The sequence below is a fragment of the Octodon degus genome, unplaced genomic scaffold, assembly GCF_000260255.1.
Source record: "Octodon degus isolate 3935 unplaced genomic scaffold, OctDeg1.0 scaffold00138, whole genome shotgun sequence".
Classification (NCBI taxonomy): domain Eukaryota; kingdom Metazoa; phylum Chordata; class Mammalia; order Rodentia; family Octodontidae; genus Octodon; species Octodon degus.
In genome coordinates, this window is record NW_004524714.1 from 3,809,692 (window position 1) to 3,823,631 (window position 13,940).

The 13,940-nt window shown below is 51.4% G+C and overlaps 1 pseudogene; it reads left to right on the forward strand.

Annotated features, from left to right (window-relative positions):
• Positions 1–10,781: 10,781 nt before the first annotated feature.
• The window catches only part of LOC111812712, a 3,650-nt pseudogene continuing 491 nt past the window's right edge, over positions 10,782–13,940 (forward strand).

Genomic DNA, 13,940 nt, shown 5'->3' on the forward strand with positions numbered 1-13,940 from the left:
GATACAGTTCCACCCATAAAACCACTCCAATGTCTGTGAGCTTCTCAGAGCAGTTCCCAGCATGGAGTAAGCAGGCAGTAGATATTAGCCAGGGTGCGTATCCTAACTGCCACCACGAACAACACTGTGGCCTGCCTGGACCACACCACACCTCGCCCTCCAGCCCCCAAGCCCTGGGCCTCCTCTTGCATGTGTCCTGCCCCTGTGGTGCGCAAGCCTGTTCTCTGTCCATCCCTCTCCTTCCCGTCTCAGGAGGCCAGCTGCTCATCATACGGGGCTGCGAAGTCTCCCAAGAGTCCTCTGCTTTCGGGTTCCCACAGCCCATGTTGGGGCTCTGGTTAGCAACTTTTGACCCACTGTGTATGAGAGGCTTTGGTTTTTTTTTTTTTTTTTTTAACTTTTTTGAGCCTCTGCTTTATTCTACAATGCAGAAATAGATTTTTCTTTTTTCATTATACAAGTAATTTGTGCTCAGTTGATAAAATCCATTGTACAGAAAGGTTTAAAGAGGAAAGTGAAAATCAGCTAGAATTAATGACTTTCAATGTTCTGGCTTCTACCTTTCCAGATTTGTCATGTGTGTGCGTATAATACCCACTCATCTGCTTTGTTTGATTCTAGAACACACTGATTACATGATGCACCATTGATTTAAGTATCCATTTCTTAGGGAGAAAAGAATGACTGCGTTGATCACATGTAGTAATTATCATACACATCTTGACTTTAAAAAATGTGAAAAATGTGCATAACTTAGAGTCAAGAAAGTATGTACATATGTCTTTGGTTTTCAGAATGAAAGTCTCTATGTGTACTGTGTTTGTTTAAAGAAGCAAGGTCTTCCTGTGTTACTCAGGCAGAACTTGAACTCCTGGGCTCAAGCGATCCTCCTGCCTCAGCCACCCAAATAGCTGGATCCTCAAGAGCATCACCATGTACAGCTCATGAACACTGTTTCATGGTTTTGTTCTTGGTTTTTTTGTTTTTGTTTTTTTGTACCTGGGATCCAATTCAGGGCCTTGTGCTTGCCAGGCAGATGCTTAGGCCACTGAGCTATCTCCCCCGCCCTTATGGTCTATTTTTAAAAGAATGAGAACAAGGCTTAATCATTTTTCCACATCAATAAATGAATATACTCCTTACTGATTTTCATGGCTGTGTAGTGTTCTGTGAGATTGATGTATCATAATGCATTTACTTCTCATTGAAAGGCATGAATTTCTGATTAGCATTCAAACACAAACACATGAACAGGAGCTAGCACCGAGCTACATTTGGGTGTCCCCATGTGTGTGTCTTGTCACAGAGCTATTGCCCGACGGAGCTCCAAGAATAGTTGACACTTACCAGTCTCTTAGTGGTAACAAAACAAGAGACAGAGCTTGCCTGGATACTCTGCCAACAGCTGAGACACACGATGATCTCAACTGCCTGCACCGAAGATTAAAAACTGAGAGTAGCTTTGGGGCCAGCTGTGTTCCCAGGTCCCAGGACTGCTACTCAGAATGTGACCTAATCTCCCAAGCCTCAGTTTCTCCTGTGGACTACCCTGGAGAGAGCTGGAAGAGAAACCCGGGCAGAGATGGGGCCTGGAGGACATCTGTGCCTCCGCAGGCTCCAGGTCGTTCCTCTGCCCACTGCCTCTCCGGTTCTCGCGTCCCAGGGCCCTGGCCCAAACACAGCACGTGTCACGTGGTCATGCGCCCTTTCCAGGCTCCTCCACCTTCGCCCACGCCTTCTCCTGGTTCTTGCCGTACACCCCTAGCCTGTGATTTCTCCGTTATCCCTCCTGCCTCAGGGCCTTTGCGCAGCCCTCTCCAACCTCTTCAGCTACTGAATCGCTACTCTCCCTTTGAGGATCCCCGTAGGTCTCCTTCTATGGCATTCTTCCTCCCAGGTTAAGCCGTCTGCCCTTTTATGTGGCGGTAATTGTATTCACCGTCCCCGAAGCGAGTCAGAAAACGGCCAACAGGACTAACACTAAGAGCGATTTCGGGTACTGTTATCTTTTCAGTGTGTCCACTGCGGTGTCATTCTGGCATTTTCCCCCCAAAATCAGACTGCAGCCTCCATAAGTGCAGTATTGGTGAGTGAGTGGATAATGAAGTCACAGGTGGGGATCGAACCCCATCCTCTCTGAAAGAGCGTAAGCGGTGTAGCACCGCGGCGGCCTGGCTGCTTCAGTGGGCCTCAGAGAGCACCCAGAGAGGGTGGGTACCCTGCAGGGTGACTGGCGCGGGTCCCACGATCCAACCCCAGCTCAGCGGGAGGTGTCCAGTTCACTCTGAAGGGGCCCAGTGGCAACCGAGCTCATCCCGATGGAGAGGCCCAGGACTGGGGTGAGCTCCGCTGCTGCCCTTCTGGTCTCCTCTGCGCTGGCGCGGCGTCCCAGCCTGTGGCCTGCGCAGTGTGCCCTGTCGGCCACACGGTGGCAGTGTTGGCACCGACTGGGCGCGGAGCTGAAGGAAGCCTCAGGCAGCTCTGGCGAGAGGCTTTCGGAGGCCTGCGAACACCCTGAGAGCAGAAAAGGGAGCGTGTGCCGGAAGGCAGCGGGCATGTCCATGTCCGGGACAGTGTTTTCAGACTCGTGTGTGTGTGTGTGTGTGTGTGTGTGTGTGCGCGCGCGCGTGTGCGTGTGCGTGTGCGTGTGTCTGTCTGTCTGTCTGTCTGTCTGCAGAGGTCTCTCTCCATTGGTACAAATGTGGGCCGGTTTTCCTGTGTGTGGATGTTTGTGTGCCTGGATGCGTCTGCATTTCTCAGTATATCTTTGTGTGTGTGTGTGTGAGAGAGAGAGAGAGAGAGAGAGAGAGAGAGAGAGAGAGAGACTGAGACAGACAGAGAGAGGTGAGTGCTTGCATCTGCGAAGGGATTGTGTGTCACAGCACCTCCGCGCCCCTAGTTGGGGCACTTCTGGGGTGCCAAGTGTGTTTCCAATAGATGCGGGGCGGGGAGAGCCTGTGACTGAGGCTGCGAGTGTTCGGGTGCATGGGCACACACCAAGGTCAGGGACTTCTGGGCTCTGCCTACCCCAGCCCCAGCCTCAGCCTTCTCTGGACCTCCCCTGCAAGGACAGCTGCCCTGATTCTTCCTCCTGAACACCCCCAAGATGGCCTGTCCCTCCCTGTGTCCCTGCATCTGCTGCTGCAGCCTCCTCCCCAGCCACGAGAGCCTGTGGCTTCCCGTCTTTACCCAGGTGCACCTGCAGGGCTCAGGTGGGGCGGACATCACCTCTGGACCTCATGGCCCCGCAGGCACTAAGCCCCCACCCCAGCTCCCTGCCTCTGAGAGCCTCCAGTCTGCCTGCAGCGTGGCAAGGACAAAGGCCTGGCATGGCTCCCCTCCCTGGGCAAGGGGGCACCCCATCTCTGAGTTCCCAGGGCCTCCAGACACAGCAGATTCCAGTGCTTCATGGTGTCACCTACAGAGATAGGCTCACCCTCACCCCTGGGACCTCAGATTCTGTGACCCAGCCCTGAGAGTGTGGGACATGGGCTTTTTCTTCAGGCCACACCCCTATCCCCCAACAGGCATTTCACAGCACGAGTGCCAACTCCCAGCCTGCTCCCTCCCCGAGGGCCCAGAGTGCCATGTCCGACCACCCTTCGCCCCGTGGTTATTAATAATTGGGTATTAGGCAAGAGGCGACTATCGATTCTGGTGCAGGCGGCTCCAGGTCGGGGTAATTTATGGAAACACTGACGTCCGTGGTGATAAATAATGAGGTGATCACAGAAAGGGGTCACCAGTGAGTGGCCTCCATCCCGCTGCCCTGTCCACTAATGCACAAGCTCACAAATGGAGGGAGAGAAACCCGGCTGGCAAAGACAAAGGATGTGTTGGTGGTGGGAGGCGCCAAGAAGAGGGGAGAAGCAGAATGTGGCTCTGTGGGGTCAGAAGGCAGGGACAGATGGGAGAGGGACAGGGAGACACTGAGAGAGGGACAGGATGGTGGAAAGCAACGCAGAGCCAGACACAGGGCAGAGGAAGGAGAAGAGAAACAAGAGGACAGGGAGATACAGAGGCACAGACAGGGGCAGGGAGCGGAAGAAGAGACAAAGCCAGAGAGGTGAGAAGTGGCAAGCGACAGGGTGGGCAAGGACAAGGATGGCACTGGCCAGGACGGGGAGGAGGACTGTGGTAGCGAAGGTCTGTGCCCAGCACCTACTGTGTACTGCCTCTGTGCTGCGCTCCTGCATCATGATTCGTGTCATCATCATGGATGACCCAGAGATTGGCCTCTGAGCCAGACTGCCTGGGTTCCAATCCCAGCTCTGGCCCTGGCCCCAGCAGGGTAACTTTCTTCCCTGGTGTCCAGGGCCCTCCTTAACCCAGTCATGAGCACTGAAAAGGCCAAGGTCAGTCCCTGTGGGGCCCAGGGTCCTGCACAGCAGGGGCCAACCCGTTAGCCATTCAGTGTGTACTGCGTCTTGCACCTTACTCCAGTCAGCTTCCATTAGATGAGAGGTTGGCATCCCATGAATGAGCCGAGAAATGAGGTGGGGGTGGACCCAGTGGATTTGGGGAGGCAGCCTGAGAGACCACAGTCTATTAGCATCTGGAGGTGGCATTCCAGATGGCAGAAGTTTATGTGAAAGCTTCACAGTATTTCATGACAGGAGGCCCCTGGTAAGCCTGTTGCCTGACACTTCAGCAGCACCTCGATTCCCTCCTTCCATAGTATCTGTCCTCAGAGACACCCAGCTTTAACTAGGCTGCCTCCAGGGATGGGGAGCTCACTACCACTCCCGTGGAGCCCCATGCCCAAGTCAGCCTTCACGTACCGCCCCAACAGCTCCCCCTCTGCCCTACCCACCCTAACACTGGCCTTGCCTTCCGGAATTTGAAGCCTGCAGGAGCTGTTCCCCGCACCCCACCGCGATCTTTCTGACTCTCAGATGCTGCCACTTGCAGCTGCTCCACGAAATGCTCCCAGGCTGCCTGGCCAGTCCCCGCCCCAGCTGCTCCTACCCCAGGCAGGTCCGGCCAGGTGGCCTCCCAGGGACAGAGGATTGCTCTTTCTCCTGAGATCCACAGTAATCGCCTTGGGCTTCCCAAAGAGGGGCCGGGGGCTACCCAGGGTGAGGGGAGACGGCTCGCTTCCTCCACAGCTGCAATCTGCTCCCAGTAGGAAAGAGTGTGACCCCACCCCCCCACCCCCACTCCAGGCTGTAGGCGGGTGAGCCAGACTCCCTCAGGAGGCAGTGTAGAGTAGTGGGTGTTGACTTGGTCCTGTCTGGGTCCATGTTTTGGCCTTCCTGCCCCTGACCCGAGTAAGAGGTGCACAGGAATTATCCTGCCAGAGCTCTAGTGTGACAGCGCCATAGAGTCTATGTGGTCGGTGCTGAGCACCAGAGGAAAAGCCTGCTGTCGGGCTCCTCCATTCCCTCTGCTGCCCCTTCCCCAGCACTCTAGGCAGCCTGAGCCTCTCTAAGCCATTTCCATGTTGAGGGCTTAAATTTATTAGCTCATTTGGATCCCAGGTATACTCTATCTTGACCTGACTGGGCCTATCTCTGCCACCATTTCAAGATGGCGAAGCCCCTTGAAGGCCTACGGCTGCTGCCAGGGCCTGGATTCCTTCCCTGGATCTACAGCCAGCGTGACTTTTTTCCCTGCTCCGTGGAACCTCAGGGGTCGAGCCCACAGCAGAGCAGGAATAAGCTGGGCACCAGGCACCCGCTGGATGGGCACCGGCTGCTGAACCGGGAGCTGCTCATCTCTGTCCATCTCACATTTCCTCTTCTTGTCAAAGTCTGGGGAGGCCAGCATCCTCCTTCTAGGGATCTAGGAGCCTTCTCTCAACCGTTTCAGCCCTCCTGGACCAGTCACCTGGGGACAAGGAGGTGGCTAGTCTGGTATGACTTCTTCTCAGCAAACCTGTGACTCCTGGCTGACCCTTCTTCCCCTCTGTGGCTCCCAGATCCCTCTTTGATGCCCCATTCTGGAATCTTAACTGAGCTATTAAATCTCAGACAAGACCACCCTTTCTGAGAATAGCAGCTAATGACTATGTAGGCACCCAAGAGCCATAGCTGCGGACAAGCAACAGGGCCAGCACGGGCACGGGGGTGAAGGAGGCACGGGGGCTGCACCGGGCCTGGTGACTTGGTACCAGCTGGTGGGGACTACAGCTCCAAACACCAGGCTCCTGAGTGGGTTTGACTTTGTGGCTCTTGGAGGACCACAGAAGCCATCTGAACTCACACCTGAGGGGCTGGGTGATTGCTTAACAGTGGGATAAATGGGGCTGGTGAAGGAGGAGGGGTCAGCCCTGAACCTGGGAGAGAGGAAGACAGAAAGGCATTGAGAAGCAGCTGGGAGGAGGCTAGGCTAGCTAAGGGAGGGGGCTGGAAGGCCCTGGGAGTGGGGCTGTGGGGCTGTGGGGCAGGGAGCAGCACACATTGAAGTTAGTTTGGGACCCCATTAATGGAGCTAATGCTGTCATTCACATTGGCTGAGAGTCAAGGCCTAGGTGGGGGTTGGGTGTGGGGCTAGCGAAGAGGAAAAGCCTGAGGGAGGTCACATCCAGAGGCCTGCGGAGAAGGAGACAGGGTGGGGTGGCCAGGTCCTATGTCCCTGCCTGGTGCCTGCGCCCTCGCTGTCCTGGAAATTCTGGGGCTCCTCAGGGCAGAGAGCCCATCTACACCCACCCCTCCTGGCATGCGGTGCTCAGCACCTAACAAGGCACAGACTAGGAGGATGCAGGCTGGAGCGCAGGACCACACTGTGGGCAGGGACAGAGGAGGAAAGCTGGGCAGGCGCAGCGGCCAGCAACCTCCTTCCGTCAGGGCATCCGCAGAGCCAAGGGGCTGTGGCTATGCCTTTGGGGGATGGGAGCAGATATTGAGTACACACCCTGGGGACCCTTGTCTCCCATTTTCCCTTGAGACCCTGCTCAGCAGGACTCTGGCTCTGCTTCTGCAGATGAGTGCAGGGCCCCCAAGTTTGTCCAGATCTTTAAGAACAAGTCCTTTGCTGAGGAGAGGAGGCACCCAGGAGGGTCTGACTCTGGGGCTCCAGGGCCCCTGACCTCCTGGAATGGTGCTTTCCGAGTCTCCAGGGCCCCTCTGGCCTCTCCCCTCCTCCAAGGCTTGTCCTTTGTCCTCCCGAAGGTCCCTGGCGGGGCAGCAGTCAGCTTCACAGCATGTTCCTTCGCCTGCTCAGCCTGGTCACTCTCAAGATCAGCTTTGCGTGGGGGTCTCTCTTTCCCCTCACTTATCCTCTATCCCTTGAGTGAGCCCTGATTCAGAGGTAGCTGAGCTCCTGCCACCCCGGGGCACTCTCAGATCTCCCCAGATGCCCCTGCCTGCCATGCTTAGCCAGCCAGGGAGTGGGTTAGGCTTTGTTCCCGACCTCTAACCACAGGGAGAATAAAGTTTGTGAAATATTAGTTTAATAAGACATGCGACTGCTATTAAAGATCCGAGCAGTCCTTATTTATTATTCATGCGGTCGTGTGATTTAGGGGGGAGCAAAAGCTCAGCTTGCTGGCCCCTCCCCCAAGCGCCGCCTCCTGCTCCTTCTGCACACCTGCCGGCACTGCGCAGGCCTTTTCCCCACCCCCCGCGGGGGTGCTCCTCGGCCACCTCCTTGGCCCCTCCTCTGATCCTGCCCTGCATTGGAATCTCTAATACCAGGGAGAAGGTGCCAGGCTGCCCAAGTCCAGCGTGCACCTGACTTGGTCCTGAGGTCTGTGGGCCTGGGGATCCTCTGTCTTTTCCCTCCTTTTTATGTGGTACTGGGACCTGTAAGGGAAAAGGGATTAGGAGATGGAGCAGACCTGAGGTCAGATTAGAAATCAGGAGCAGGAGCAGACTGAGTTATTCCTGCTCCGACCTGCTGTGCGATCTTAGGTGGGTCCCTGGCCTTCTCTGACTCTCTGGAGAGGTGGCAGTGGGCCATCTGAAAGTTTTCCAGCTTCTTTTTAGAGCATGGGGAGGGGGGCAGGAGATAAAAGTGGTGCACTATGAAATCTCATTATCCCCATAAAATTCCTTCTCGGGCACCTTTGTAGCCCGCTGTTTCCCCTGCTCCCCAAGGCAACCACTGGTCTGATTTTTTCCACAGTAAATAGGTTCTGGTGTCCTTCCTGTTCATATCAATGAACTCTAATCTTCCCCTGTAGGACCTGTAGGACTAGGTCAGCTTCTCCACCATTCATTTGTGCTTGATGTTCTTTGGGGTTTCTGGTGTTTGCCTATGGTAAGAACAACAGTTTCTGTGAGCATCTGTGTATAGAATGTTTGGATTTTACTTCTCTTGGGTAAATACTTGCAAATGAATTTGCTAGGTCAAATGATAAGTGGATATTTTCGGAGGACAGCATGCTGAGGATTAAACTACTGAGCTACACCTTGGCCCCTAGTTTTGCCTTTTAAAGTAATTGTTAAACTGTTTCCAAAAAGGTTATAATTGAGCCAGCAAGATAGCTCAGTGGTCTAAAGCACCTGATTAGGCAAGCTTAGGCAAGGGCAGGGACTGTGGTTCAATCCCCCAGCACCACATACCACGACAGCCATGCCCCCAAGGTGGGCTGAGCTGGCCACAAAAAATAAATAAATAAATAAATAAATAAATAAATAAATAAAGTTATAATTGTTTTGTGCCTGCAAAGTTAGTTTCCATATTCTTGTCAACACTTGAAATTATCAGTTTCTCTAATTTTAGCCATTCTATTGTGATTTTAATTTGTATTTTCTTCTTTTTTTTTCAATTTTAGGACAGGATCTACAGGGTCTACAGGGGCTTACTTCATAGGTCGGACTCGTAGTGATCCGCCTATTTACAGCCTCCCAAGTACTGGGCTTATAGGCGCGCACCACCATGCCCAGTCTCACTGGCCATCTCAGTGTGCCCCGGGGGCAGGGCTGGCACAGCATGTATTTTCTTTGTCATAATGTCATTGATTATCTTTTGTACGGTTATTGGTCATTTCTATGTATTCTTCAGTAAAGTATATATTCATTCTGGGTTGTTTTTCTGTTTTTACTTGTAAGATATGTGTATATATGAAGAATACAAATCCTCTGTTAGATAGGTATATGTGAATATTTTCTTTTGAGCTCCTAAGTTAGTCTTTGCTCACTTTGTTTTGTGATTGTATTTCTTCTATGCCTTCATTAGAAGCTTTGTACTTTGAGCTTTTATGATCCATCTTAAATTAGTCTTTAGGTGGGGTGTGAGGTTAGAATTGAGATTTTTCTGCTTGTTTTCCTTTGTTTTTCCATATACTCATCCAGTTATCCCAAAACTACTTGTTGAAAAGGCTTTTCTTTTCCCATTGAACAGCCTGTTGCCTTGGTTTAAAAAAAAAAAAAAGTCAACAAATCTATAAGAATGGGCCTACTCCTGCACTCTGCAAGCCGTGGATGTGTAAGTTTTTTTAAAATTATTATGGTAAAATACACAATGCCATCAAGTCCCCTTAAAATATCCCCCTACATATTTCAAAGACTCTTAAGCAGTTTGCTTTCACGAATGTCTGTAGTTGCACTGCCGTGGCTGCCTTCATGTCCTGAACTGATGAAAAACATTTGCCTTCCGTGGTCATTTCGACTTTGCGGAAGAGCCCCAAGTTACCATATGTGATTAGTAGAGAGGATCGGGGCACACTGTGATGCTTGCATGAACCTGTCTTTCTGTCGAATGGCACCCGGAAGCCGCATTCACCAACTTTTGTTTTTTTGTATTTTTTTTTTTTCAATCATGCTTCATAAAGACACTCATGAAAGAGGATTTCCAGAGTGGCTTCAGAAAGTGGCAAAGACAACGGAACAAGTGTGTCTGAAGTGAGGAGGAATATTTTGAGGGAGATTAATGGCGATATGTTTATATTTTTAAAAAGAGTCACCATAGCAGGTATTTTGATCGCCCTTGTATTCACTTCACCTGCTCGTCCACCCTTACGCCAGGATGTACTGTCTTGAGCATTACTGTTCCCTTACCGTCAGTTTTAAAATCAGGTCAGATAAATCCTCTAAGCTTACTTTTCCTTTTAAAGTTTGACTTGGTTATTGTAGATTTGTTGCTTTTCCATATCAATTTTAGAATCAACTTTTCAATTACTACTAGAAAATCCAGTGGGATTTTGAATGGCACCCGTGTCCTTCTATAATTCACTTTGCAAAGGGTGTCAGGAGGCAACCCAGCCCTGGCCCCTGGCTGGCTTCGGTGCTCTGCCTTGCCAATTTGGTCCAAGATTCAGCTCTGCATAGTGGCCAAGCGACAATCCTCAGATCTCAGCCACCCTTTCTGCCAGCACCATTTCCCGAGAGGTCTGTCTCCGTGCCTTGGACTCTCGAGCCAGGACCTGGAGTGAGAGAGCCCATCCCATCCTGGGGTCCTTGCCTGGCCTGTGGGGGCAGCTCTGGATGACCTTCAAACCCCACAGGCCACTAAGATATTTACAATTGAAATGTTACAGTGTCTGGAACTTGGTTCAAAATACCCGAGGGAGGGTTAGTAGGAATATAAAGAAACAAAATTGGTTATGAGCTGACCTGTGATAGAAATCAGGGGGTCGGTGCAGATGATTGGTTATTCTATTCATCCTATTTTATAATTTTAAAATGCCCCCCTCCTGTAAGTCATCACCCCTGCTACCAGTCATTTCTTCCCAACTAGGGCCTGGACCCACTGCTCTTTGGCTAGTGACAATCTCTTCACCATCTCAGTGCTCCTAGTGGCTGCTGTCCCCATACCCCATGAACCATGCAGCAGATGCCAACCTGATGGAATCACGACCTGGCTGAGCAGCTGGCCATACCCAGGTGTCTCCCAACATGGTGCTGGCAGGTGGGTTTCTGTGTCACCTCAAATGATATTTAGGATGATAGAACTGCAACAGCTGCCACCTACAACCCCAGGCAGAGCCCCGGGCCAGCCCCAAGCAGTGACAGCCAGTGTTGCTGGACAATGCGAGCAGGGAAAGCCTGGGAGAGAGGAGGCTAGAGCAAGAGAAGAGAGGGACCATGGGAAACCAACCATGAGAAGCTTTGCTCCAAGTGAGGGGTTCAGCTCAGAGGTGCTGAGAAGTCACTCCACTCCTTGTGCTGTGAAGGGCACTGTGGCAGCCTCGTGGAGGGCTGCTTGGCAAGAGCCCCAGTGGAGTCAGGGAGACCCAGTCAGAGGCTGCGGTGGCCACAGATGGCCATGACATGACTCCCTTCGGGATGGTGGCTGTGCAAGCGGCCAGAGGTGGTCTGAGCCAGGCTCCATGCTGAAAGCATTGTTGGCCAATTTCCTACGGCTCTGCGTGGGCTCAGAGAAAAAGGGGGCATGGTGAATGTCTCCAAGGGCTTTAGATGGAGAAGTGCCCCAGTCAGCACAGGGAGATACGGGGGAGCCAGTAGAGGGCGAACACTCGGAAAGCAATGTGGACAAGGTAAGCACATGACACCTGCTGTGGTTGATATGTCCCCTCTGAAATAAATTCACAGGGAAATTTTATTACCATTGTGACAGTGTGCAGAGGCAGGATTTGCAGGGGTCATTAGGCTACAAGGGCATCACCCTCGTAAGTGATTGATGCTGTTATTCCAGGAGTGGGTCAATCTCCACAGGCTTGAGCTCCTGACCTTGTAGGAGCTCTGTCTTCCTGTCCTCTTTGGCCCTCTGCCCTGTTCTGACATGGTATGAAAGTCCTCATTGGTGCCAGCACCCTGCTGTTGGCTGTTCCAGTCTCCACAACCACAAGGCAAATTCTATTTTTTAAAACTACCCAAGCTGTGGGATTCTGTTATAGCCACAGAAAACAGATGAAGACAGTCATGTGAAGCTGGTAGCTGGACAGCCACACTGAGAAGAGCGGAGAAGCCAGGGATAGAGGAGACATGGGGAGTCAGCCTAGGACAGAACTTAAGGCTGTATGATGGCAAAGGGTCCCTGGGCAGTAACTACAGCAAGGACAAGCTGTTTGCCTGCACCTTGAGCATGCTAGTGTTTCAGGAAGAGATGAGAAGGAACCAGCAGAGATAGCCAGGGAGGCTGGAGGGGAAGGAAAGGGTCCTGGAAGGAGGGCAAGGGTGTGTTTTGAGCAAAAGGGAGATGGTGACCTCGCAACGTGCTGGTGGGTGACATAAAGAGTAGGCCAATGCACTGAGGTCACAGGTGACTGTGACAGCTGCTTTGATGGGATAACAGAGTGCAAACCTGGTGAGAAAGTGACCAGAGGAGCCAGGGAGATGGCTCAGTGGAATAAGTGCTTCCCTGGCAAGCGCAAGGGCCTGAGTTCAATCCCTGGTTCCACAAAAAAAAAGAAAGAAAGTGACCAGAGAGGACATGGTGGCCCTGTGATACCCCAGTGGGCTCATGGTCTGGCTGGGGACAGACTGGTAAGGGCAGTAAAGAGCAATTTCCCAGTGTGGCACCTGAGGTGTTCTGTGAGATGCATAGGAAAGGTGCCAAGGGGTGATGCCCAGCTCACGGCTCTTCCTTCCATGGGGTACCTGGCACTCTGATGCCTCCTTTATGCCCAGAGATTGACTTTCTTTCCCCTCTTCATTGATCACTTTTAGAAAGATGATTGCTTGGTCCCTTTTGTCTTGTGACCTCTTGTGTCATCCCAGGTGACATCCAGGGATTAGGGACACCTGGTACTAAATGGAGAAGGCCACACAGGTGGGGAAGTGTCTACCCAGCTGGTCTGACAGACTGAAAGTGCCCACCAGTCGCAGCCACACCATGACCGAGTCTGGCTGCTGTAGTTTATAAAGAGGTCAAAGTGAGAGGTCCAAGACCAAGGCCATGGGTCGGACAAAGCAGGGGCTGGGCTCAGAGTCGCTGCTTGCTGTGAGGTTGGGGTGAACATCCGGCTTCATGAGGCACTGCTGGACTAACGGTCTGCACCCAGGAGAGATCCATGTGTCTCCCTGGGACAGGCAGAGGGATTCAGTTCCAAGGCCAGGGACTGAGCCCCAAGTTCCTCATCCCCAGTGTGCCCCAGAGAGAAATCAGCCAGAGTTGCCAGTCCAGCATCGTGACACCCACCCCACTGCTCCTACCAAAACCACGGCATCCTCCCCTGGAGGAAGTAGAGGCTGCTGACAGAGCTGCTGTGCCCCCAGCTCTGGTCAGAGAGGAAAGTTGAATATTTAGTATCTGGGGAGACAATAAAAGTCCCAGGAAGAACCTGGCTAAGGCAATTACCTCTGCATAAATGCATATATTATTCATCCGTGGCTTTGAATATATAAATAATACTGATACAATTTGCATGTGTTAAAAGGAGATGTAATTACCCGCGGATGCCTGTGAGCACCTGGCACCTCCAGCCACATCTCAGCCCAAGCCATGGCCCCAGTAGCCCACCTTTGCCCTTTCCGGAGGCAGAATAGATCACAGATGGGTTTTCTGTAGTGGCCAGCAAGCCAATCTCTGATGTCTTTGGGATTTTTGTTGGACTGTACTTTTTCATGACCCTGTGGGCTACTTTGGAGAGTCAAATCTATTCTAAAAACTTTGGGCTATTTTAATATGATTATTATAATTGTTTTTAATATAACTTTAAAAAATCACATTGTTTTGGGCTACAAAATAATGCATGCTCATTGCATAGAGTTTTGAAAATACTCAAGTTTGAAAAAGAAAACTCATTCATTATGCCAGGGCCTGACCATTACTATAGTTCATATTGTCCTGCCAGTCTTGTTGTTTTTTTTTTTTTTAAAAAAAAAAAAAACAAACTTAGGATCATATTATAGACAATGTTTTGTAACCTGAGTTTATCTTTTATGATGTTATAAACAAATGAAGAAATATAAAAGGCTAATAAGTACGAAAAGATGTTCGACCTCACGAGCAATTAAGGAAAATACAAATTATAATAACTGAGACATAAAATTTCACCTATCACATTGTTAAAGATTTAAAATAATAATAATAGGCGGCCGGGAAAATGGCGGACCGAAAGGCGGGAGAGGAGAAGCCTGAGAAGTCGAAGC